This window comes from Pseudopipra pipra, chromosome 7, assembly GCF_036250125.1.
Source record: "Pseudopipra pipra isolate bDixPip1 chromosome 7, bDixPip1.hap1, whole genome shotgun sequence".
NCBI classification, from domain to species: Eukaryota; Metazoa; Chordata; class Aves; order Passeriformes; family Pipridae; genus Pseudopipra; species Pseudopipra pipra.
Window position 1 is genome coordinate 9527717 of NC_087555.1, and position 27143 is coordinate 9554859.

Sequence of the window (27143 nt, forward strand, 5' to 3'; positions counted from 1 at the left end):
AATGGGTGGAAATGGACTCACAGTTTAGCAAATGGAATGTTAAAGCTACAGTGTGTCAATATACCAGAATAAGCAACACTTAGCTGTTTTCTCCATCTTTAGAACAAAATACATTTTAAAGCTGAAAATACTAAAGATATTTAAATGTTAACCAGGAATGGTTTGATCTTGCAAAGGACTGAACAATGTTATTCTGATCCAACAATTTTCTGAAGTGTACATTTAATTGGGTTTTGAATCAATACTCCAATCCTTGGGCCAACCACGTAATTGGCATTGAACATCAGTAAATGTTTTGTTAGACTGAGACTGAATGTCTCCTTCTGGCAGGATCTAGTCACCTAAAAAACTGAAAGGACTCCCAGGTCCTTGCCACCCAGATATCTGCATGAGGATGACAGAATCACAGAATCTTTTAGCTGGCAAACTACCTTTAAGCCCAAGCATTAAGCCAACACTACCAAGCCCACCACTAAACCATGTCCCTAAGTGCCACATATACACATCTTTTATACATCTCCAGGGATGTGACTCCACCACTGCCCTGGGCAGCCTGTTCCAATGGTTGATAAGCCTTTCACTGAAGAGGCCAAACAACCTGAACCCATTTCCTCTCATCCTGTCACTTGTTACTTGAGAGAAGGGACTGATCCCCACCTCACTCCAACCTCCTTCCAGACTGTTGTGGAGAGCAATACCATCTCCCCTGATCCTCCTCCTTGCCAGGATAAATGCTCCCAGCTCCCTCAGCCTCTCCTTACCAGACCGATCCTCCAGACCCTGCATCGGCTTTGTTGGACTCACTCCAGCACCTCAAAGTTTTTCTTGCAGTGAGGGGCCCAAAACTGGGCACAGGATTCAAGGTGTGGTCTCACCAAAGACATCAATTTATTTTAGAAGTGTCATCTTTATTTACTAGAGAGAGATGCACATCAGGATCCAAAATGAAGAGCAGTGAAGTCAGCAGAGGTGCGTGCAAGGATAGCGCTGTGGTCTGTCTGTTCATGGATGGGTTTTTGGAAAAAGTTATTCCAATATACAATTCAAAGCCCAATGAGTCTTCCTAAAATCTAACCTGCAATTGACACACTGGGAGGACCACACACCCTGCTTTCTGTACTCCTGCAAAAATGTAGAAACTTGTTCTGTGTCCTTTGACGGTTTGGGGTTTTTTTACCATAATTGAGCTGAGTTGCTAACCTTGAATTCCCTTTGCCTGTGCAATGTGGGACCATCCTGATGTAAGGCCACTGTATGTGTAGTTTACAGAGCAAATGACTGTGCGAGGTGATGGCACAAGAGAATTAGGTTCTGAGACAGTATGCCATAAATCTTGCTTTATAGAACAGGATGCTCTGGGTTGCTAGAATTATCTTGTTATAAAGCCAATGAGATAGAAAAGCAAATAGTGACTCCAGTTCCTTGAACGTGTGAGAAAATTTCTCTAAACTCTGTCAGCCAAAATGCACTGCTCTGTGCACAGAAGTGCATCCCCATATACATATTTCACCCCCACATACACAAACATTTACCATGTGCAGAGGCATTTGATGCTCTGCCGTGTCACTAGGGTGAATGTGGTCTGCTCCTCCTTCCTCTCTAATGAGATTCTGCTTTGTGACAGATCTTGTCAGAGGCTAATTATAACAAATGTTTGAAAATATTTGCTCCTGAATAACCTTTGGCTCTAAGATGGATCACTTACGTGAGGCAGGTCCCCTTGGAGAGCCCTGGAGATCAAGTTGTGCTTCAAAACAATGTCTAAAATTCAATAATGGCACTGTGTACTCAGCTGACCAAGTTTGGCAGTTTCTGATTGATTTCTTTTCCTCTTCAAACCTTGCCTGTCACGATCGGCTAATTAAAAGTGCAGTAATCTGATATAATCTCTCTCCCAGTTGGTGCGGCAGTTGGCTCTCTAACAGAAATAATTGATTTGTAAACTGCCAAACCTCAGACATTTAGACTTGCATTGTCTCCTCTAAACCATGTCTAACAGGCAAAATTTGTCTCCTGATACATCAAATGACCCACACAACAAAATTAATTTAGCCTTCACTGCTATGGAGAATCAATAGAATAGAAATAGATAAATTTTAAAATGTAATAAAAGTCTGGAGGAAAAGCAAATAAACATGTATATAGCCTGTATGTGCAAAGTCAGCAGTGTGTCACCGTTTGGCTCCTCTCAGTTTTTCTACTGCTGTTAATAAAGAAGAGATAGTTACCTTCCCAATGTGATTGCTCTTACAGTTCAAATCACACCTAATTTTTTTCTTTTTCAAATATAGGTCAAACCCCAGGATACATGAGTGTCTGGTGACCCAAACAATAGATTTTTTCTGTCAAGAAACAATAGCAACCTTGGTTATTTTTTCTCTTGTATCAAGGATACTTCCTTAATATAAAGGATAGGATACCCTTAAGAATGCTTAATGTAGGTCAATAACTGCTTATTGTAAGACACAAACAGATACCTGAGTTAGAAGGGTGAAAGTGTCTCATGAAAAGAACAGCACTGGAACAGGTGCTGAAATCGTTATAGCACAAAATCTTTCAGCAGAGGTATCTGCTGCCTTGTGAAGTTCAGTTCTTAATTTTCCAACCTGTCAATGAGCATAAGTGTCTGCTTTCCTCTAAGTTTATAAACAAAGAAAAAGTAAACCAAGCATGGACGTGTTTAATGGATCAGACTATCACAGTTCTTGGAAAGCCATCTGCCTATACAATCATCTTAAACCACATCTGGAAACAGTCAGTTTTGGAGTAATAAAGCTGGAGTTTGCACCTCAGAAGGGAAACGTTAGAAAACACGTCCCTGCGAAGTGGGAGTGCGTGCACAATAAATCTGTTTCTTTGGGGGTTTTCCCCTTTTTTGTTCCTTGCAAAATATTTTCTTCTACATCTTTAGGCCCAGTAATAAATCAACACTTAAAAACTATTTGACAATGCCATGAAAAAGCCTGTGTTTCTCTGCCAGGAGGCCACAAGCCCTGCCACCACAGGGCACAGCGTGGCAGCCCCGGCCGGTCATTTGTAAAGCGGAGCGTGCAGCGCCTCAGGGCAGAGCTTCCACGTGCAGCTTCAAACTCTGCTTAGCAATGTCCTAAACCGGCCCATTTTTCTCCTCGCAGCTCTTACACCAGGAGGATCAGATCACATCAGCTTGCACCACTGGCTTCTGTTCGAGTAAACAGCAATTCCCGTACAGTTCTCTTTCCACTCCTTTCACAAGTAAACACAGTTTCATGATTTCTGCTACTTGAGGTCCCCAGTATTTTTCTCTCCCCTTACAAACACACACATACAAATGGATACATATAGGATAAATATGGATACAAATGATAAATATATATATTTGGGTTGAATATTTACATACATTTATATTAAATGTATAGATATAATGTGTGTAAATATTCAAACTATGTATATATTTATGCGTTTGCATGTTAGTGTATATATTCAGTATATATGTCTATTTCTGTGTATTACATAGATACGTGTGTTATGTGTGCACATACACACTGTGAATTTCAACCATATTGCTATTAAAAGCTGTGGATCTTATGAACAACAGTTGGGTTTTTTTGCCTATTTATATCCCATACTCCTATTTTCTTTGCATATTCTTTATTTTTGTGTGTGATATCAGTTAAAGTACTACAAGTAGTACTTTAAGTCTAAATAAATTTTACAAGTGAAATGGTTCACCTCCTAAGAGATTTGAATCTGAGATCCACATCATCGAGGGATTTAACTCTGATCTAGTAGCTTTGAATGCCCAGCTTGCATTTAAGTGCAACAAAATGAGGGTAACTGAAGCCTATGGATGGTGTTGAGATGCTCAGGCTTACAATGTATATTTAATTAGATACAAATTTTGTAGTGCATGTAAATTCTATACAAGCAGATATTTCAAGCTTGTGGTAAATATCTAAGAAATCTTGTCTCAATTTCCACAAAAGATATGATCTCTCCCCACATATGTGCATAAAATCTCAAGTTCCATCTTTAATCAATGACAAAACCCTAGAGACTTCAAAGTAGCATTGGATGCTTTCTCTCTTTTACAGTCAGGCATCTATTCCAACTGCAGATTTTGTTTGGCCACTCTTTTCCTTTCAAGCTGTATGATTTTCCATCAAATTAATTACTGGAGAGCCTTGACACCACCCTTGCATCCCCAACCTTCCCAGTCCCTGACTCCAGGCTGGGAAGCAGAGATGAACCTCAGGGAGGTTTCAGAGTGGTGATTTGGCTCTGTTTTGGGGCTCCCAGAGAGCCACAGACTCCTCAGTTCCTCAAGAATCATGGGTATCTCCTCCTCTGAGGAACCCCAACACCCACGACGGCTCTCAGGTCTGGGAAGATCCTGGAGAAGCCTAAAATAAGGCCTCAAAAAGCTGCTCTAGCCTGGAGTGGTGGGCATGTGTCAGTCCTGGTCCGGTAACCACAGTAAGAGCTTATCAGTGAAACTAAAGGGGTGAGGAATCAGGTCAGGCACCTACCCAAAACAGGTGAGATTAGATGGGTCTTTTAAAATCCAGTATATTTCCAGCAAAACTATGAATGAGCCTAAAAACCTTCCCAGATGAAAAAGTACTAAATCGATTTTTTTTTTCCAAATCTTAGTCCATGGAATTTAAAACAAACCCACAGACATTAGGGTGAGAAATGGACGTCATCTACCACTCATCTTTATCCTGTTATCAGTTTGACTAATTCCAACCAGAGCAGGCTCCAAACAGCCTCTTTTAATTTCCTTATCACAAGCCTTGTCTCACTGCCTGCCTTTCCCAGGGTTTGCCCCTCAATTAACCAACAAGGTCCCAGAACTTCCCACTTCAGCCCAAGGAGAGTTCAGCAACATGCAGGAAGAGCAAGTTTTTCAGGAGTGATTTGGATTTGGAGAGTTTACGTAGAGTCTGGAGGTACACCAGTCATACAGATATGTGCATGTAGAAATGCTCAGTCAAAATTACTGACAGTATGCATCAATACAATAATTTGCCCATTTTTATATGTAGGCTATAATGGTTTTATATGATGTACAAAAGTGGAAATGTTTGATTAAGGAAACATTAACTAATCAAAAAAAACCCCATAGATTTCTCTCTTTGCTATATCTGTGATTAGAGGTATATTATCTTCTGGATAAATTCACCCTTTGTCCCACACTGAGAAATATACAATGGACATTTTTTCAAAGTTATCCCATAATTAAAAAAAAAAATAATTCTTATTTCTATGTATGTGTGCAATAAAGTATCAACATCTGAATTATGTTTTAATAAAACTGAAAATATATAATTACCTCTAAAATGAAAAGGCATAAATTATCTCTAATTGTCATATATCCTCCTAATCTACAATCTACACTGAGGACGACAGCATTATTTCCAGTATAGCCTAAATTATGTTCCTGAGTCAAGCCAAATGACATTGAGGAATTAATTACTGAGGCATTCAAAGTGACTACACAAAGATTTCCTGAAGGACTACTATGGATTAATCATGACATCTCAAGGTGTTACCCTTAATAGGATTTCCAAAGATTTGATCTATGAGTAAATTTTGAGCTCATGAATATCACGTGAATCTGGATGTATTTTCCCATTACAGCTGTAACTACAGAGACTTGCCTGGTTTTCAAGTTGTTAGTGAGTATGAATGTCTGTTGGTAATTTTAAACACCTACCATTTATTCAATAAATAGTGAAGTTTTTCACCCTGAAAGCTGAAATTACACTACCTGGAGATTTCTATATAGATATAAGGCATACATAATAGGGTTTGCTTTTCTGAGTGAAAGAACAGAATTGTATGAAGATTTAGTGCTCTGGAAAGTAAATCTCTCTAACGTTGGTTATCAGGTTATTTGTTATGCAGCTACATATCTATTTGATCAAGATAGTTTACATAAATAATAATGAATCTATGGGAATTCATTGAACCCTGTAATAGAAATGAAAAAAAGAGACTGTCAAAACTTGATTGTGGCTTCCCTTTGAGAAGGAAGAGTGCTCTACTACAAAATGAAAACATTTTTCATACATAGATATTACTGTGAAATAGACTACTTTCAAGAGGAAACTAAGAGTACTAAGAAAGAATTTCAATGACAAAAAAATTACTGTGATTAACTTGAAATCCAGTACTACAGCAAAAAATTATAAAATGTTCACAAATCTAAATGAAGACATTTACAAGAAGTAAAGAGGGACAGAATACACCTTATGTTTTGTCCACTTCTCAGATTACTTTTTAAAACAATTAGATTTTCACAAATTATTTTTACATCTTTTTTGATCATTTGTACATATACACAACATGACTTGAGCAGGATTTATATATTTAACTGTGATAATTGCATCTTCATACATCAAAGCCTATCATAATGAGCATTAACTTTAATTCAGTTGAAACATGTTTTGAGTTTTGTGTGGTGTTTCTTCATCCCAAGTAATCATAACTTAACAGCTCTTGGTAAAGGGACTGGTAAAGCATATCAGCTCTTCCTCTGTTCTAAACTGATGTCCCACATTATTTCAGGCCTGTTTCAACACCTAAGAGCATCCTGACCTCATTTGAATTACTGATTCCTTGGCCTGGCAGCCAAACTGGTCATAATATCCATCGACTTTGGGCAGAATGGGTTTATGTTTTTAGGGTTCTGTTCTTCCTGTAAGCACAGGTGCCAGAGTATTTTAAAAATGCTTTCATGCACAAGGCAAGCAGGATCCTCAAGGTGTACGTTTGACTCATAGAAGTATGTAAACATAAAATGCCTACTGGTTTGAGATATGGCCTATGCATCTTTGTTAATGTGATCCTCAGATTAACAGTAAATCCTCAATTAATCCTTAGGTTTACTTAAGTCTATCACCTTTACTGACTGTGACTAGAACTTTAAATTAAAGGTGTTCAGCCCTGGTTTTACTTTCCAAGATGAACATTAGACATCAGCAAAAATGATTACAAATCTGAAGTCTTAGCTTTTGGAGTCTGGAATAAGTTGTTTTTTGTGAGGGATAGAAGTTGTCAATTTTGGAGGCACAATCATGAATTCTGTCAGGCACTTAGTTGCTCTAAATTAATAGAATTTAACTGAAAATAATATAGTGAAGATACTTTCTAATATTTGAGGGTCTGGAAGCCTCAATGTAAATGTTTGCATCTTGGATAAGAAGAATTAAAGAGATACTTAAATATTTGCATATTTTTAGATATGCATGCACAAAGATATAGATAGATCAAAACAGATTCTAGAAATGAATGTACATTCACACTATCAGAAAATAGCTAAAAGCCAGTATTTCAACATTCCCTCTTTTTTGGTTCATACTTTCAACACCAAGCCTACACCCGCTACAAAATAATAAAAAAAAAGAAAAAAAGGAAAATATTCACTCATAAATCCATTACTTTAAAATCTATCAGTAAATTCAAAAAGGGACGCTTTGAACCGTGCTGCTTTGGTTTGTCTTTCATCAGGCATTGGGGAAACTGTCAAAACAAACGAGCATTACACTTTTATAAAATACATAAATATATAATAATAATAATCAGTGTTTGCACACTCCATAACCCAACACAGTATTCATATATCCCTTCTTCAGAGAGCATATAAAAAGTGTTGACAAGTACAGTGAAAAAAAAAAAAAACAAAACACCACCAAAGTGTCATTCTACAACTAAAACAAAAAGACCTGTTGTCTCCACAGACATTTTAAGATGGCTAAGAATAAAAAGCAAGTTCTCTCTGCACTGCTTGGTACCTTCATATGGTGAAAACCGCATTGACAAGAATTCCCTGCAGGATTTCTTACAGTAACCTCAAAGGCATACCCAGCATTTCTCTGAAGTTGCCAGCAGAGAGATAATGTGTCTCTTTGGGCACGGAAACAGTTTTCCAGACCCTCAGCAGGTGGCCAAGGATGATACTATGTCCCATGGTCCACAATTACTAACCAGTTGGAAATTAGCATCTCTTTTGCACACACTGTCAGTGCCCTCCACTGTTCAGGGCATCAGCAGCCTACTTCCTTTGAATTACTTTTATTGATATTTGCAGCTGTGACAGCATGAAAATCAAACCCACACTGAAATGGGAGAGGCATGTTCAGACGATCTGTCCCCCCCTTCTGGCCTGGAGTTGGTCAGACGCAGCAGAGGGACAGCCCCAGAGTGAAGCAACCATTCCCTGAGGGAGGGCACACCGAGGCCCTTGGGTTGCTTCAGGCACCTTGATGCTCAAATGAATATTGAACGGGGCCAGCTCCCTTCCCTGAATCCTGTGATCTGTAATCTGCTAACATATACCTAATATTAAACTGTGAGAAAAAAAACATTCTCCCCTACCTGGCCACCCTCACTTTTTAATTACACGATTTTGAAAAGGTGTTGAAGAGTTGCTAATCTGAGCAATTACCTTTTATTGCCGACTATTGTTAAATCAAGCACTGCAGAGAAGCAAAACACTACCCAGTATTTCTTATTCTTTTACTTCCTTCTTACTAAAAATCTTTATTTCAAATACCATTAACAGAGATTATTTTTTATTTAGTATATTTTTTGTTGTTGTTACATTTCAGGATATTATTTCTACACTATAAATATCAGGGCTGTTCCAATAATCTCAGGTTTCAGTGAATGGGAGAGATCAGGCCCAGATGTGGTCTGTGAGCGAGGTCCTGGTGTGGGACTCCATCCTTAAACACATATAACATCTTTTTCTTGAGCAGAAAAGGATTTTGTTGTGGTAATGGAATACGAAAGAGATAAGATAAAATAGTTCATATCCTCAAGGCAGGGAGGAGGTTTGCCAGCAGTGGGTTGTTGCAGGGCAAACATTCTAGCTGAGGTTGTGGTGGGGTTTGTTTCCCTCCTTCAAAAGCACAGGTGCAGGATTTCACCTGCAGCAGATCAGGTGATGGCAGTCGGGACTCCTGGGAGTGGGTGGGACGATCCCACACCCCCGAAGCCTTAAGCTGCGGCTGCCCGGGGAGCAGGTGTTGCTGCTGCTGGTGCTTGGACCCTGCCCTGGACGGCTCTGAGGAGGATGGAGGTAGGTCTGAGTTTCTGAAGAGAAAAAGAGAGAAACTGTTGGAAGGGGACTTTGGGAGGAAGCAATGTAGGGGCTGTAGCAATCCTGGTGCAAGGCAGGGGGACAAGGCAGCTTGCTTCTCCTTAGGTAAGCTGATGGTCTAAGCTACTCTTACAAGAAGGAAGTATGTAATGTACCTGATGGTATTTGTTAACAGGATCCCAAGAGTTGTAGGACAAGGTTTGGAGATGTAAGGAGGCAGGTGTTCCTGCAGGACTTGTGGTCTATGCTTTTGCAGCAATGGGAAGGAGTTTGGGCTTGGATTGTTTGTTTGTTGTCACAACTATGTGAAGTGGGTTTGAACAAATTAAGGAAAGCACAAGTTTAGGTTTTCTTTCTGTGTTGAAAGGGAAAGATGGTCTTCCTGTTACTATCTGTCATGGTTTGTCTTTTTGGTTATTTGTTCAAGTGAGCTCTTTTAACAAAACTAGCTTGTAAAAAATTTGGCCACTTGTGCTCTTTATGAGTTTGTGTGGACTAAACCAGCAAAAATACATAGACAAAGATGAACTGGAGTAGTCAGGGTTTTGATTATGTTTTGGGAGTTTGTGTGGTTAGTGCTTTATTGACTCATTTGCTTTTGGAAGGGGCCACTGATGAAAGGTTAACATTGGGGTAGCTCAGTAACTGTCTCTAGGCAATTAATTTCACCTGGGAAAAAGCCAACAATGAACTGTTTTAATTAAGATACTGTATTTGAATGCAGATTTATTGATGTTTTTTCTCGGCTATGTATTTCATCACCTAAATCCTGCTGCTAAGCCGTGCTTAGTTGATTCTGCAAGATCCATTAGCTGAGTGTGATTATGGGAGCTGACACAGCTGATGTGCTTTCCATCAGGCATCCCTGCAATAAACACCTGGAATATTCTAACACTTGAATAACTAGCTGCTGAAAGGAAAAGTATTGTGTGTGGCCAGCTTTTTAAAGTTTTGTAATTTTATTTTAGTGCGCAAAGTATCAAAGCCTTGCTATTCACTCTGTCCTCTGTAGCTGGGTGAGGTTGATAGCTTGAATTTCTTCTGGCACTCCTCACTGCTGCTTGATGATCCAAAATTCTGTAGCAGGATGGATTAATGTTGCTTCATCTTTCGCATGTATTTGTAGGAAAAACTGGCTTAATTCATATCTGCAGTTGTGGTCAGTATGCCCCTAGAGCGGTTCCTCCCAAGACAGAGTTTAAAGAGAGAGCACTAATTTTCAGAAAACTTCCTTGTTCTGGGGAGCAGTCAAATTTTTATTGAGCTTCTTTTCTCACTTCAAATGCTGTAAAGGCGACAGCGACTTCTATGGTGTTGTCTATAGTGCAAGTGTAGCTGGAATCTCCTAAGTTTCTAGTTTCTGCTGTGTCTGCCCAGTGGAACTGTTACAGTACACTGAAAGTGATGGACAGGTTGTTGCCAAATAACATGAGGATTTCTCCCTTTGACCTAGTACAAAGCCCTGCTTATTCTGTGAGCCAAGAGTCAATATGACTTCAGTGCTTAGCCCTGTCCTTTGCAACTGGGAATGCATTCCCAGAAAAGCATTTTGATTCAATATATCTGCTGCTTTTGTCAGATACCCACTATTGAATGTCTTGTTCGATGCGTGAAGGTATTGGCTTGGTGTTTGCAATGAGATCTGAACTAGTTATTCCTGAACTCATGCTGAGGTTTAACTTGCTTGGTTTCTCAATAAGATGGTACATTTTTCAGTTTAGAAAGCCTGAAATTCTTAATGCAGCTTCTTCAATAGAAATTGTATAGAATCAGACAGTGTTCTCTAAAAACCATACCTGGAAAAATAAATTTGGCTTGCTAGAATCCCTGCTAAAATAAAATGGTGCTAACAAAGCAGAACTCTGTGATAGCTCTAGGATAATGTAACCTTGTGGAGGTGGAAGGTTAAACAGGTGAGAAAGATCTGTAAAATTCCTGTTTTAATACATTATGTTGATTCAAGGTCAAACCATTTTGATTTGGGTTATTTTTTTATAGCAACACCAACAACAATGATATTTTTATTTCAATTTTTACACTTCAGGAGTCTATAGTACTAAAACACATTTCTTCATATGAATCTGTGAAAATGAAACTAGCATGTGTATCAAATATCAGTGCCTTGTGGTGGTTCTTGGCTTGGTGTGTGAAGAAGGGAAAATTTAGCCAAAGAATGAATTGCTCCAAACAAAAACTGTTGCTATTATTTTTGTGTTTTAAATCTATGGGAAATAATTCTGGCTATGATATGAATTTTCAAAACTGCCTGTGTGGTGAGGAATATCCTTTCCTCTCTTCTGCATTTTATTTTTCCCTAAGGGGGATATAAGTTTTTGTTTTACGGTCAAAATTATCTTTTAGTTATGAATGTCTTTGGTTTGCATCTCTCTTTTGTTAAAAAACTGATCTGCTGCTGGAATGTTCTCAAATAGTCTTCCAGCTTCTGCCTTAATCAGCTTTTCTTCACAATAGAATAGTTAGCAATATCAAATAATATTTTCAGACAAGTTTTCATACTAAAAATCTCCTATTCTGAACTACTAATTAGTAATTTTAATGGCTCATTTGGTTTTTACCATATATATTCTACTTGTGGTACTGTGTGTTAACAAAGTTTTTGCACTCTTGAATGTTTTAAGAATAGGGAAAAATTATATAGCTACTATTAAGAAACAATTTTGTTTACATATTGGGATCCTTTTGGGAGATTGAGGTGACAAATATTTCCTAGATTTTTTTTTTTAATATATCCTCAATTATGATCTGAAGAAAGGGAAACTATATAAATATAAGGAAACAACATTATTACAATAAAATTAAAACACTTGATTAAAAGCAGGGTAAACATACAGCTTGAACCTGACTTGCAGTATTCAGGCTGCTTCCTTTGTCTCATCTCATCTTGTTTAATTTCCTTGTAATCATGAGTTTTTAATGCAAAGCCCAAAAAGACTCAAATGAGGACACGAGTGATATTACTAGAATGCTCTGGATTGTTTCATTATGATGTTGTCAGCTACATATATTTTAGCAAATCTGAGTTTCTTTAGAATCCTATGAGTAGTTCTGATCCATATCTTCCTGTGCATTGTTTCTCTCTGATTCGTGATTGTTTCAGTTGACTTTGTTATTTATTTAAGCCTAGGATTTTAAGTGGTATTAAGTAGGATGTTGTGTAATTCTTAGCAGAGGGATTCCTCTTGCTGATTTGTCATTCACTTGTGCCAGCTATGTAAGAGCGTAGCCGTTAACTTAAAAAAAAACCCAAACAAACAAAAAACCCAAACAAAACCCAGAAAAGTCAATGAAACAACAAAAAACTCCACTCACCCAAGTCTGCTGATGTAAATTTCCTTCCCATATTTTGCCTCTGCAGTAGCTAACATCTAAGTTTTTTTTGAGTGAGGTTGCTTAAGAGCTCTGGAATTTCTGGAGGAGCTCTCTGAGGAGGTGGTTTGCTGCTGCAGCAGCTCAGCAGCCAACAGCTTGTGAGGGACCTGCCCTGGTCCTGTGGGGTGCTGTGCCCCAAAATGGGGTGCTCAGGCTGTGACCAAGGCCAGGGCATTTTCTGTCCTACCTTGTGTGTGCCTAAACCATCAGGGGAGGGTGAACAACAAAAGGTGCATAGACAGCCCCTAAGCCCTGGTTTGGAGAAGACTGCTCCTGTTGGTCCCTGCTGCTCATCTCTGTGTTTCTGTGTGTGCAGATTCTGGGGACTGAGATGCTTGGCTGGGCCTGCTCTCTGGATTTGTGCTGAAGTTTAGAGGAAGGAGTAAAAGGAGGGTTCTAGGTTAAGATGTATTTGGAATAGGATACAGAATGTGAGGGAAGAGGCTAAAGGTAGCTGCAGCTAATAATTTTGCTTTAGAAAGGTTTAATTTGGTCTGGGAACGTGACCTAATCTCACTATTTGATAGTACTTCTTCTGGGTATTCAAAACTTGATGAGAAAGGCATTGTCAATAGTTCTATGGACCAGAAGGAAAAAAAGGTCTCAGTCTCAATCAAAAGCCAGTCCTAACACTGCCAAGCAAAATGCTATGACTAAAGCAAACTTTGTGGATTAAATTTATATAATGATGGAATGTAACAATGCAGAACACAGTAATTTCTTTAGCTGCTGACTTTATTGTCTGAGTCTTTGTCATGCCAAAGTCCTTTTTTGCACCTAGCAAAGAACTGTTCCTGGCAGACAGGGAACAAATTGCTGCTTTCACAAGCTTGAAACTTTCAGTCATTATGAGAAGAAAATTCTTACTACAAGAACATGCAAAATTGCTATATGTATGAGTGAGATATGTAGTAATTTTCATTATATAAATTAGGATTATATTGGAGGTTAATTTTGGCTGATGTATAATAATTCAGACTGTTGAAAGCAGCTCTTCAAGCCTGGAGTGCTTACCTTTTGGTGTCATTATTTCAAACCTGAATGAATGTCCATCATAGTGATTTCACAAATCACCACTGCACACTTCTGGAGAGCTAAGCATACCAGTAATTGTTTAAATACTGTGACTAAGAAAAGCTTAAATATGTATGGAAAAAACATACAGTTGTGAGCTATATGGAAAACCATTTTACATTAAATTTTCTTCTGTCTTTTTTTTGTTGTTGTTGGAGGTGAGAAGAGTTTAATATGCTGCAAAGTTTTAATCCTTTCAAAACATTCACAGGCAGAACCACTCCAGAATAAATTTGGAAACTTTATAAGGAAATTTTAGTTGTGGTTCAAGTTTACCACTTTGAGGTGGAGCTCTTCAGTGGCTCCTAGGCTTTTAGCCTGTGAATGATTGTGCTTTTCATCTTTATTTACAGTGGAAAGGGCACCAGAATCAACAACAACTTTATTGAATTAGAATTGGATTTTTTTCTGTTTTTTGTTCAGCGCCCATCAAGATACATGAAAGCTCTTTGAAATGCATTTTAGCCTAACAAAACTTGTATTAGCTAGGAATTCTTAAACTTTGTTTTCTTTCTTCAGAAAAATAATAATAAAAAAAATGATAGAAGTTAGTGTTAGTGTGTGAGTCTGTATCATTTTATACCACAGGAGTAGAAATTAAAAATAGTTTTTTCTGCAAAGTGATCTTAAGGTAGTTTCACTTTCTGGCCTTATTTTGGACACTGTATCTTAGAGAGGGGTGGAGCACTTCGAGTGCAAGTGATTTTTGTAGGCTGATTGGCTGTGTTTTGCCTTCCTGGTCAAAAAACAACTTGGTGACATAATGATGTCAAGCACCTACCGTATGGATAACAGGCATCATTTTTAAAAGTCAACAAATGGGCTCATCTCCCAACACTGAAGCAAACAAATGAGCTCCTGATCATAGAAAGGACTAAATAATGCAAGTCTGACATTGTAATGCTGATGGTCTATGTTGTTTTTGACTCAGACGTGCTGTAATGATCTTTCACACTGTTTTGTTTTTGAACTATAACAGTTTAATTTCTATAATCCTTCTCTGTATTCTTGGCCTGTTGTCTTATCTTCCAGCCAATACTGTAATTTCACTTAATAGTCCAGTTGTTTATTTTTTGTTCTTGTGGCTGTCTCAGAATATCTAAAGCTAATTTGGGCATATTTACAGTGAATTGCCTGAAAAATCTTTATTGACTACAAAGAAGATCATTCCTTTGTTTAAATAGTAAGATTCAATCCAGACTTTGAACTAAAGCTACTACGAAGTTACCATTGACTGCTTGAACCTGTAATTTTCCTGTGAAAGTTGCTTTGGGGTAGAGCTAACACAGGACTAAAAGTATCCTGGTCCTATTTATTACTGTGTGCAACTTCCAGTTGCTTTTACGTGAGTCTGTGCCACTTGTTTATTAATTTTTACAACTATATTAAGTTGTAGTCACTTTGATCCTTAAATTTGGCTCAGTGTGATGCGACCTTGTGCATTAATCTGTGTGTTACCTTGAATTCTTTGTTTCTTTGCTCTTAAAGTCTGGAAACAATTTATATGCCTTCAGACCTCTGTCTATATTATTTACCTCATAATGATTTCTATATTTCAGGCCTGAGTAGCAATTTAAATCATGGAATCATAGAATGAATCATAGAATGGAATCATAGAATGGCTTGGGTTGGAAGGGACCTTAAAGATCATTTAGTTCCAAGGCCCGTGCTGTGGGGTAGCAATTAATCTACTGAGTTTTTCTGTGCCAGACTTTTTGCATGGAGGGTGACCTTCAGGAACACTTCCCCTTTCCATTTGTTCCTTTTGAATGTCATCCTCTGCATTTTACCCAGTATTAGTGACCTGATACCTGAGAGGTAGCAGGGATTACTCATTTTATTTTGTCACTGTTTTGAACACTTTTTCGTTGTTGTTAATTTGTCCATGACAAACTTATGCTACTATATAATCCCCTTTTTCTTTGTCCTTTAACATTTCTCTCATGTTTTTGTTTGGTTGGGTGTTTTTTGTTTGGTTGGGTTTTGTTTGTTTGTTTTAATTTTCATATTTGATTATTTCCTCAGTGTTCTCTTTGCACCCTTAGGGGAAGGGACAGCATTACAACATGTAACACTGTGGGGCATCATAAGCAACTGAGTCAATTTTAGACAAGGGATAAAAATGAAAGACAGACATATTTTTGTACCTGGTTGTGTGTAACTGAATTTTTTGGTGATAGCTGTGCAGAAAATGTGAGTGAAATGTCAATCCCACCACCACACCATATGACAATGATGCAGGTCATGCAGCCCTATTGAAAAGCAGGAATTCAGATGCTTAAGGAAGAACTGAAAGTTTTAAGTATGATGGGTTTACCAAATTAGGAGAAGAGAATAAGATGTCAGCTTTCCTATCCCATTCGTAGCAACAGTATTACATGTTCATGAATTTAAGTTTTTCCCTCTTCAAAGGACCACTGAAATGTAGCAGCACATTATATTCAAAGTTCAGCCTTGATTTTGATCCTGATCAAAGGGATACACTTCAAGTATTTTGACATCCAATCCTTTTTCCTTACTTTGATCATTTCAGACTGAGGTACAAGTAACCACTTCCACTACCTGTGTTAGCCAAGAATGAAAAGCATCTTATCTGCAGATAATGGATGTTGCTGCTTGGAACTTCATCCCCTTGATATTTTTGTGGAAAAACTGTCTCTCACCTTTTGCCAGTGGTTTTCAGCACTACTGCACTGGTATCACAGGGGGGAAAAAAGTACTTAAGAAAAATAATCTATTAAAGAACAGTATGGGGGCAAGAGATATGAAACTGTCACGGGGTGCATGTGAATTCTCTGCAGTACAATGTGAATTAGTCCCTAGAGGGTAATAGATGGTTAAAACAAACAGGTACTTTATTGTAGTAATATAAAAGTTCTCGTGAGATGCCATCATTAAGCAGATCATTACAGACTTTTTCTTCTTGTGTCATAAAACATAACTGGTGTTTACTGGGGCTGATATCTTAGACAATAGACTATAAAAGAGGGATTTATGGAGGCAGCAGAAGCCACATAAATGTTGTTTTGTGGTGTTGAGTGTCATAGGTGGGCTCCAGAAACTAGGGAGCAGAGGTGTCATCAGAGTTCCCTCAGGTGCTAGAGAGGAGCCCAGAGGGTCCCAAACAGTCTGTTGTAGTGATGATCTGCTCTGTCACCAGGTTGCTTGAAGATGATAGCTCTTGAAGCTGTGCCCCCATGTTGGACTCGAAGCTGGAAGGGTTAAACTGTAACCCCAAATACTTACCATTTAGTATCCATAAAATGTTGCCAGTTTCATCAGATTTTTTTGTTTTTATTCTATCTTGCCTTATATCTCTTCACCTTCCTCAGACAATGTTACTGTTTCTTTTAAGAAAAAAATCCTTCAGTGAGGAGCTGGTATCTTTTTCAAGCATATGTAGGGGGGTGTGGAGAAAAAGATCAGTATCAAAACGAAGCGATCCCTCACTGTTCAAATCTCAATCACAGCTGTGAGCAACTCGCTTCAGCTGCCCATCTTTCACAGTTTTTCTGGTTGATGGCCTTCCTCCTGTACCTTTTTCTCTGCCACCAGCTTTTCCTATCCCTTGCCTTCACTCTCTCTCTGTTTTCCCTGATAAATTCCTGTTCTTTCTCCCAAGCTGGGTCTCTGTTGGAGGGGAGGGAGATGCTAAGGAGAAATGTTACTCACTTACAGTCTTGCTAATGAGAGGCATTTCAGCTGATCTGAGGGACAACGGGGAAATGAATCAATGTCAAGGCAGATGAAAAGTGCTTGGCGGAGCTGGAATAGTTGCTTGGTGGCTGAGCCTCTCTCATGGTTTACATCTCAGTTTTGCTTTTGGTCTGATCCATGATAGGAGCTGAAAAAAAACTCTCAATGGCTTTGTGGAGCAAATAAGTCTGTGCATAATGCACATAATGCTGTCAAGAGTTTTGTGGGACTGGGGCTGGGGTTTTTGTCTACTGTGGACAGCAGGAGTGAAAATGAAACAAGTGCCAGCAGGTAATTTTGTTTCCCAAATAATCCAAGTGTGAAATACGTGGGCTCCATTTATCATTCCAGCTGAGTCTCTGTGGAGACTGACCTGCTCATGTTTGCCCTTTTCTTTTTTTTTTTTTTTTTTCCCTTGACTAAATATTGCCTGCTGGAACAAACATTTGTGAATCTGAATTTCTAAGTATGCAGAAATGATAGATTGCTGTACTTGTTCAAGAAGCACTTTTGTTGGAATGTTTTAATTGTAATTAATAAAAGGAGGGGGAAGGTCTGTAATTTGTTGCAGACATTCTTTGTAAGCAAAAATTATATTGATACCATCCATGAAGGCAATGTATGTGAAAAGTAACTTTGTGAATTTGGAGGGCTGCAATTATGTGATTTATTTTTACATAGAGCTATATTAGAAATCCATTATTTGTGTTTAAGAGGGTGTTCATTTAGAAAGCTGCAAGCTATAAATACTGAGATGGGTTTACTCAAGCCTTCCACTATCCCTTACTAGCTACAGAGAGGACAGAAGGGCAACATGTTTGGTACAACTTATGGACTGTTCAGTGCTCTGGCAGGTCAGACCTGTTACAGGCAGTGTGAGCACTGCTCTGTGCCAGTAGAAAGGGGCTTTGTGTTGATTCAAAGAAATCTTTGAACAATCTGTAAAGCACTTTTATTACGGTCAGGGAATGCAAAGGGACAGGTGTTTTCCCCAGTGCACTCCACTGAGCAAAGGAATACCATAGCTTTTTATACAGTTTGAAAGTAGCAAGTTTAAAATTATCTATACACACACTCTGTTTGCAGTCTGCCTTATCTAAATAGACACTTAGTTTTACTTCCTATTCTTACCATTATAGAGTAGTTACATAAAGTTTTATCATTTCAAACAGTTTCAGGTTCCCCACCCCTCTCTACGTGCTAAAAGGCCTTCCCTATTCTCTAAGCTTATTTTATCTTAATTGCCCACAGTTTGGGCAAAAATTTTAACAGTTTTACATTTTGCAAAGTCACACTTACATAGCTAAATAGCGACATTTTATTTCATTTTCTATTTCAGTGTGTTCTGGAGTGTTCACAGAATCAATTATATTGGAAAAGAACTCTGAGATGGAGTCCAACCTTTGACCTAACACCACCATGTCAGCCAGACCACGGCACTGAGTACCATGTCCAGTCTTTCCATAAAAACTTCCAGAGACAGTGACTCCACCATCTCCCTGGGCAACCCATTCCAATGCTTGACAACCCTTTTTTGTGAAGAAATTCCTCCTAATGTCCAAACTGTACCTCCCCTGGCACAGCTTGGTGCTACCTCTTCTCATCCTGTCTCTGGTTGCCTGGGAGAAGAGACCAACCCCCACCTTGCTACAACCTCCTTGTTGTTGTAGAGAGTGATAAGGACATTTATCAGTCACTTACCATTATTAGGTGTCCAGGACAACCGTATTGTATTTCTAAATAGATGTTTTAAAGCATTATTTAGACTTCTCTTGTGTAGCCATTTAAATTCTATGCAGACCTTCTGGTCAGCCATTACTGAGCAGTTACTTGGGGGACTCATAACCGTGTTGGGGTTTCCTTTCCTCCAACCCCTTGGTGTCGCTTCAGCCAACACCATACAGCTGCACTTGCTGTTCCTGAGTGGAGGCAGAGGACAGCACTTTAACACCTTCCTTTCAAGCAGTTTCTACTTTCTTTTTAGAGACACTTTGAGAGAAGACAGAACAGGCAACCTTTCCTTCAAATCTGCTCTTCCTGGTATTTGTTAACGGCTTTTAGTGGCAAGGCAAAGCTGAGTGAGCCTGCCTTTGGAAAGGTACCTCTTTGTCTGGAAAAAGAATGCATGCCAAGAATTTTTCTAGATGTTGTCAGGAGGTAACTAATTCTTCAGTTTTTATCAAATAAAAATTTAAGTGCTTTGTTTCTCTGTTTAAACCTACGTGACCTTCTGCAAGAATACACAGGTTAAAGAGTCTGGCAGATAAGAGGTGAAGCTGTTACTTTACACTACAATAGTATTTCAGTATCCTTAAAATAGCCCAAGGAGAGAAATCCTTTAATTCCTTTGACCTGCAACGTTTTAGTGGCGTTTTCTGTTTTGCAGAAGCACTGATCTGGTCCTTCACAGCCCTGTGTGGCAACTTGTGCATGCAAGGGTGAAAAGGATGAGCTGTGATGAGTCCATAAAACTGAAGGGAGCGGAGAGAGAAGCCTGAACAATTCAGTGCTTTTATTAAGCCCCCTTACCATAATTCCTTAGAGGGAGGGAAAATCATCTCTTTCAAGCTTGGCTAGACTTAGAATTAGCTGCTGCCTTCCTTTCATTGTCTGCACACCTTTGTGGTACTGCTGTTGGCTTGTTAGGAGCTTCAGCTCATGAACAGCCAGTCTGTTCCTGTGTGCAGAGGGCCATAATTTCATCTCACCTTTACAGATATATTGCTTTGACTTTGAGAGCTGAGAGGAAGGTCTCAATGTCGGCTTTAATTAATAATTTTTGTTGTTGTTGTTTTTTTCCCTGGTAAAATGTGTTTCAATTTAATGTGAACTGTAATATGCTTTGAATACCTCCGTATCATTGCTTAAGAGATGAAAATTATGTATAGGGGGTTTTTTATTTATTATTTTTAGAGGGGTTTTTTTTGTATGAAGAGACTCTCTTTGTGGTGTATTCTCATGGTATTTGAGAAAACCTTAGAAGCTTTTGGTAGACCTGAGTCCTAGCTTTCTAAATATAGCAAGGATGTAGCTTGATAGGCTGTAGGTTTTTCTAAATATTTTTATAAGTCTTTCTCAGTTTTACTTAAAAAATAACAGTAAAGTTAACTTTTTTATGTTGGCATATGAAGCATTTGACCACCTTCACTTATCAGTAACACTAGGGAAGACTTCAGTATGCTTGACTTGAGCATCTCTGAAGGAGGTGGGGTACATTCAAAAATATTCTTGAGGAATGTGTTGTAATATCCTTTCCCAACTATTTCATAGTATTTTCAGTTTAAGGACAATGACTTCAATATTTGGATCTATTTTGAAAAGGGAAAGGGAACTTGTTAAGGCCCACAAACTGTTGCTAACCTCCACTTGTGTATGTTCTGTTCCCTTTCGCACAAAACAAAACTGCTTCATAAAATGCAGAGTTTTGGTGTCAGAGCTGCTCAGATATCAGCTCACTTGGGCTGTCCTGTATGCAGATGATGGTTATTCCCTGGGCTCTGTGTGAGGGCTCCTTTTTGCCAAAAGACCCTACAAGTCCAGGCTTTCCCATTCTCCTGCACCCTGAGCACGTGGGCTCAGTGTTTTGCTGGCAGTAGCTTTGTGCAGAGGATAAACCCTGTGTGCGTGCAGGTGGTACTGGCCTGGAGGAAGAGGGTCCATCCCCCTTGCAAGAGACTGTGCAATACATTGGTAATGTTGCCATGTTTATTCTTCTCTTGTTAGGTGCTACAAAGAGAAGCAGCAGTTTTCAGAGTGGCATGTCATACTCAGATCTGAACCAAGTAGTTTAAATTTGTTAATTATAGGTGCTGTGACACATTACAGCTGTTAGTCAGCTTTTGCAACTGTCTACTTTCCATTGTTAAGAAAAGTTTTTTGCCCTTTCATACAGAGTTGGCTATTGCTTTCACATACAAAACACTTACCTACGTCAACAGGAAAACTGCCTTTCTTAAATTGCCGGCTTCTCTTCCTGCTGTTATGACAGATCTTGAACTGTATCAGGCTCAGTCCCAAATATAACTTTGTGTTTGCTTTAAAGTCAAGAAAGATCTAAAGGAATAATGTTAGATGTTATATTTAAATTGATTAAGGTTATTCATCTCTACTGAAAACATCATACTGATCCCTTTTACTTACTTTTATATTTTTAATGGCTTGTATTTTAATATTGCCCTGCTGTAACTTTGAAAAGCTTGAGGACTTAAAACGTCATACATTCAGACAAGATTCTTAAAAATAGTTGTCAGTTTTAAGAAGGGTACTTGAGCACCTCTGTCACTCTAAGGAGAGAAGCAGGGAAAATTTTTTTCTATGACTGAACAATGAAGAAGAATTATTCCATGGTATTTAAGTGTCTTCTCCTCCTGTTTGAGGTAGATACAGGTAGATTTTTCATGTCTAGGTATGATACTCTGTCTGCATACAATATATATGTTGTTCTTTCCACCTGTGTTGTTTTTTTTTTTGCCAAGTGATATCTAACCCATCACAGTAACTTACAGAAATAGGGTTATTTTGAAAAACAAATCACTTTGTTTTAAATGGGCTTTTTTTCCCCTTCTGTTAATGATTGAAACATTCATATTTCCTTCAAGATGGTCTTGAAGGGCATTAGTTCCATATTCACTAGGTAAAGTTGACAAATAATTCCTTCATCAGTTATGTGCATTTCAGGGAGGTACTTCAGAGAAACTTCACTGGCACTAGGAGAACCTACAGTAATATCTACTTGGCAATGCCAGTGGGAAGATAAATTGGAAAAGAAGAGAAGGAACTATTAGATTATAAGGACAGAATACGATACTATCTTTGTGTTGTAGAAATAAGACATTCATCAGAACATCCATATTTTTCAGTTGCCTCAGATGTCTTTCACTGTTGCCACCAGTGGGAGCTGTGCTGCTGGGTCCACGGAGTTCAGATTCATGTCTGTTTTGGTTTTTATTTTGGTGATTTTTTTTTTTTCCCTTGCACATTGAGATAAAGATGTCGTTGAAAAGAGACATGTTTATGATGCTCACTTGAGAAGAGCTGAGGTCCAGCAGGTTTGCTACACTGGGGTTTCACAGGTGCAGAACACACAGTCATGTTGAAAGCACCTCATGAGCCCTCCTGTAGTCAGAGGGAGCCTGGCCCTGTACTGTCTTGCCCAAGAATCATTGCTCATTCATGGCTGGGTAAATAGACTTTTCTTCAGGCTTGGCCAGATCAAAATGGTTCACTTCCATTTTGAATGCAAGAATTTGTCTCCACTTCCTAAAGTTAGCAAATATTTCCTTACTTTTCTACAAAGCTGTAAAGATGCAAGGAAGGCATTTTATTGTTTTGGTTTGATAATGTGCACTCTGTTTCTTGTGTAGGAAGGAATAGCTGCTGGAGGTCAGAGGCAAGTGAATTAGCAGGAGATGCTAAGATGGCATTGAAAATGCAGAATGAGAATATGCTTTCATTTGGCATAATGTCAGTCAAGATTTTACATGATTTAAGGAAAAGCTATTAGAGATCAGAAAGTTTTGTTTTGTTTTTTCTTAAAGGCTTCCAGAAATATTAATAGAAACCTTGTAGTGCTGACATGGTTATGAAAAAAAATAATTATCTGAACACTGAGAAAATACACCAGCATCTTCTAGTGTGCCCCTACAAACTTTTGCACAATTATAATAAGGTAAAATCCTCAGGTCAAGAATAGCTTTGCAAAGCATTAAGCTAAACACATGTGTATTTGCTTGTTTTTGACTGGAGGATTAGTGATTTGTTTCTTTATGAAACTCTACGCTGAGCTCTTAATTAAGCTTACCAGGCACAAGTGCACTTCAGGTGATCCAGACGACCTTTAAAGGGCCTGCAGCAGATGGTGCTAAGTCTGTATTCCGTGCAGTATTCTGCTGTTTTGTCTGTTAAATAAGTATCTAATTACTCCCAGTCTTATCTTATTTCAACACAGTGTCACTAAATTACTTACATGGCTGTAAGTAAGGTAATCCGTTGCCAATCCGATAAGCTTTTAGCTTGACTTTTCGGGAAGTAAACTTGCACCTGATGAGAATTTTCTTTTAGGCAGACAAGAGCATCTTTCAGTACTTTTCCAGAGGCTCTTAACAAGATCATTCACTTTCTTTTCCACATAGCTTTTCTTAGCTGTTCTAAATAAATTACCTGTGACAAATTTGAAGGGTTTTTTTTCTGAAGTTTCTTTCTTGAGGGCAAAATGACTTTTACTTGTGATGTTTTGCATTGTGATAGACAAGAGGAGGCAAACACTTGTGAAATCAAAGCATTGACTTTGTATTTGTGGACACCAAACCATTAGTCTGTTGTTTTTTGAACTGCACAGAGGCAGGTGGTTGGGTCACCTTCAGTCAATTTCTTCTTCCATCTTGTCTTGGAGAGGCTTAAGGTGTGAAAATAGGCAGGTTGTTATTGGAGACAGTATCTAAATTTTTCCTCGCTTAGGACTTGCTCTCAGTCTCGCTAATTCTGAGATAGTATGTGAGAAGCTTAACAACGCTGTGGAGGCTTTTCCTCCTCTCAGCCTTCCTGTATTCATCCCCTCTGCCTGGCAGCACACCTGCAGGGGAGGGATGTTTGCCACTGAAGAAGAAAAAGTAAAATGCTTTGCTCATATGATGATTTTCTATCACAGGACATCTCATAACCTCTGGTCTCCAAATAGTGAGCCTTTGCTATCTATTTCCATCTTCAAAATGTATTCTGGCTGTTACTGTCCTGCATCCCTGTGCAAGCTGCATGTCCTGCAGAAGTTGGTGGAGTTCTTCAGGTGAATATTATGTCTTTGACACTGAGCTTGGGGTAGGATGAGGCTCCATAAAGTTGCTCATACCCCTTTACCTCAGTGGCTTTTCTACAGTAACAGTATTGAGGCGAACAAATATTTGGGAGAAGCATTTCGGTCTCAGTACTCAATTGGTGGTCTGTGTTTTCTATAGTTCATATGCTCCATATTTGCAAGATATGAGCTGGTCTGGGTGTTTGATGTAGATTAATCAGCAGGTCTTAAGGCCAGTAAATATTGATTTATTTTTTTAATTTATTATTTTTAGCTTTGTTGTCTTTTTTTTGAATGACCTTGTTTCAAGAGAAACAGTCGTTCAATTAAAATGATGTGAAGAGCAGTTGATTCAGTCAAAAATCAAGATGGGTTCTGACAGACATGGCTGGTGTCTGATTTGGACTTGTAGAGGAATGAAGTTGTACTTCTGTTTTGTTCTTTTAATCTCTGAATGCTAACACCTTGTTATCCTGCAGTGTGCTCTCACAACCAGAGTTAAGGAAGGGGGTGTCCTTTTGGTCTCCCCATATCCACTGGAGAAGCCAAGTGCTCTGTCATGCTGGGCTGAGGACTCCTGCATCTGCTGCAGCTCTTGCTCTTCTGTGTAATCCCCCTGCTTTTGTGCAGAGTCATTTCTCCCATGATTTCCACCCTGAACAACAGGAGATGATCTGTTTTGTTTGAGTGTAAGGTTTGGGTTCAGACCAGTGTTCATTAAGTTGTGCTTAAGAGGATGTCAAATGAGATAATACAATGCTGCCTTCTCTCCTTAAAAATATATAGATGTAGCCAGTGAAGGGAAACATCTAATTCCTGTAATTTTAGTCATTGTCCTTAATCAAATTCTCAGAAAAAAACACAGGAAAAGGCAAGCTCACAGGCAGCCTAACAACCTCTTTGACTTTAGTCTCTGAGTTCCCATAAGTAGTTTACAAACTAATTGTCTTAAAAAGAGAAAACCCTGTTACTAAGGGCAAGATGTTTAATGTGTTTCTCGTAAATATACAATTTAATCTAATAGCACTGTTTCTAGCTCCTAATATCCATGGATGACCTGTTTGGCATGAGCTTCTGAAAGCAGAGCTGTCCTATTAACCTGCCAGGATATCTGTTAGGCTCATTTTGAGAGCGATTTGGAAGAGCTTAAAGAAGATCATTGTAAACATCATAGTAGGATGCCAGGGAAGTACTACCATGAGCATACTTGGTGCCTTTATTGCGTGATCAATTGTTTAAGAGGTTGCTTTGTTTATGTTTTTGCATTAGAAATCCTACCAAGTTTAATAATAACATTTTGCCTCCCTGTGATACACTGTTGGTAATTTCTGTTAAGCTGGATAAAAGCTTCAGCTGCAGAATTTGAGCTTTATTTCATTCTGTGGGTTACAAGCCACCTGAAAGATTTTTATTTTTTTTTTCTTGAAGTATTATCTTTTCCTGACTTTCACTAGAGTGCCTTATTTTTAATTAGCTGGGTGCTAGTGGCCAGCACACACAAATATTTAAGGAAGGTGGAAGAAACTATGCAGGATGCAGAGGTGGTGTCTGTCAAACATTGCATTTTAGGGTTGCCTGGTTCTTGGCTGGTGCCTGTGGAGCTGTGGTCCCTTGGGTGCAGCAGAATGCCCTTGTGTGTGTCCCAGCCCTGTGGCTTTGCTCATTCCTCTGGTCTTTGCTTGCTGAGCTGAGGGGAATGAAAGTTCACAACGGATTTTCCTTGCACCTCTCATCATTATGTATGTTTTCAACATAGCTCTCTATAATCCAAAGTAATCAATCTCATCTCTGAAGTAATCAATCAGTAACTGTTTTCAGTCTGTCTGCTGTGGCTCTCCCTTTCATTGGTGACTCTTGTTCATAGAATTGTCCTTGGGCACTACTTCAGCTCTCAGGTTCAATAGCTATCATATATAGATATAGATATTTCTCTCCTCCTCTATCTAACCTTGCTGAAGCTGACCTGTCTTAATACCTGTGAAAAAATTATATCCATGTAAACCCATTATTCAAAGAAATCTCATGTTGTTGTGTATATATAGACAGTTTTCAGAGCTTGAACTGAAGCAAATGTGTAATTTAATTTTCTATTTTGAATTGCCACTACAGGGTGTTAAATTGCTGCTGCTGTAAGTGAAACTGCACCAAATGTCATAATGAATTTAACAGACATGTATGCTCTATAGTAAAGCATAACAAGTCAATTCAGGGTTTTGTCTCAGGAAACACTGAGTGGGTTTATTAAAAAGCATTCACAGTTCACAGCTGCAAACTATTCTGTCCTTATGTATGAATCCAGGAATTAGTTAAATGTTTATGCATGAGTTTAAGGACTTGTTGGCAACTGCAAGAACTTGCTCTTTTATTTCTACACTAAAACTTCAGAGCAAAGTAGTATAGGTAAGGTTGTTTTGTTCTGAAATATTTTCAAGCTGTGGAAGCAGCATGATATAAAAATAGCATCTCCTCAGGTGTTGATCTCAGGCAATGCATCCTGGAACGATCATAATGTGCATTTATCAATGGACCTTTCTTGTATTTAGGATTTAATTTTTTTCTATTTTCTCAGGATTTGAACAAAATTTAAAATACTGTTGTCCATGGCTTCTCTGAAAATGACTTAATAAATGAGGGGAAGTGTAGGTGCATTGAAATAGTGACAAGATCTTTATGATCATTGTGTCTGTCACACAATGAAAGCAATGGGGAAGGCCTAGTTCTTCTTGGCAGGAGCAACATTTTAGACTTCAAGATTATTATTATTTTTTTTTAGGTCATGTTATTCACAGTTCCTGTGTTAGAGAAGCTTGATACTTTTATATATCTGAGCTATTTTTCAGCAATCCCATAGTAATTACATATTTCATAAATGAACTGAAATACACTTGTTGGCACATCCAAGACATAGCCTCCTCAAAAATATCAGTATCCGTTTCAAAGGCCTGAAAAGGAGATAGGCATTAAATAATATGTTTCCAGAATGACACAGAGAATTTATAATTTGGGAATAAATATCAAAATTCATGGTTTCCAGTACAAATCAAGCCTTTTATCTTCATATCTCTGATAAACTCAACAACAGGTAATTGACCAATACCAGAATTC

General features: G+C 38.5%; 2 long non-coding RNA genes across 2 annotated transcripts in view; one reads left to right on the forward strand and one right to left on the reverse strand.

Moving 5' to 3' along the window:
* The window catches only part of LOC135417607 (uncharacterized), a 394759-nt gene that overhangs the window by 44969 nt on the left and 322647 nt on the right, over positions 1-27143 (forward strand). The window lies entirely within an intron of this gene.
* LOC135417606 (uncharacterized) overlaps positions 5347-27143 on the reverse strand; it is a 73706-nt gene continuing 51909 nt past the window's right edge. Inside the window, exon 3 of the long non-coding RNA XR_010432134.1 lies at positions 5347-9081. This is a non-coding gene — a long non-coding RNA (uncharacterized LOC135417606). The remainder of the gene's footprint in view (positions 9082-27143) is intronic.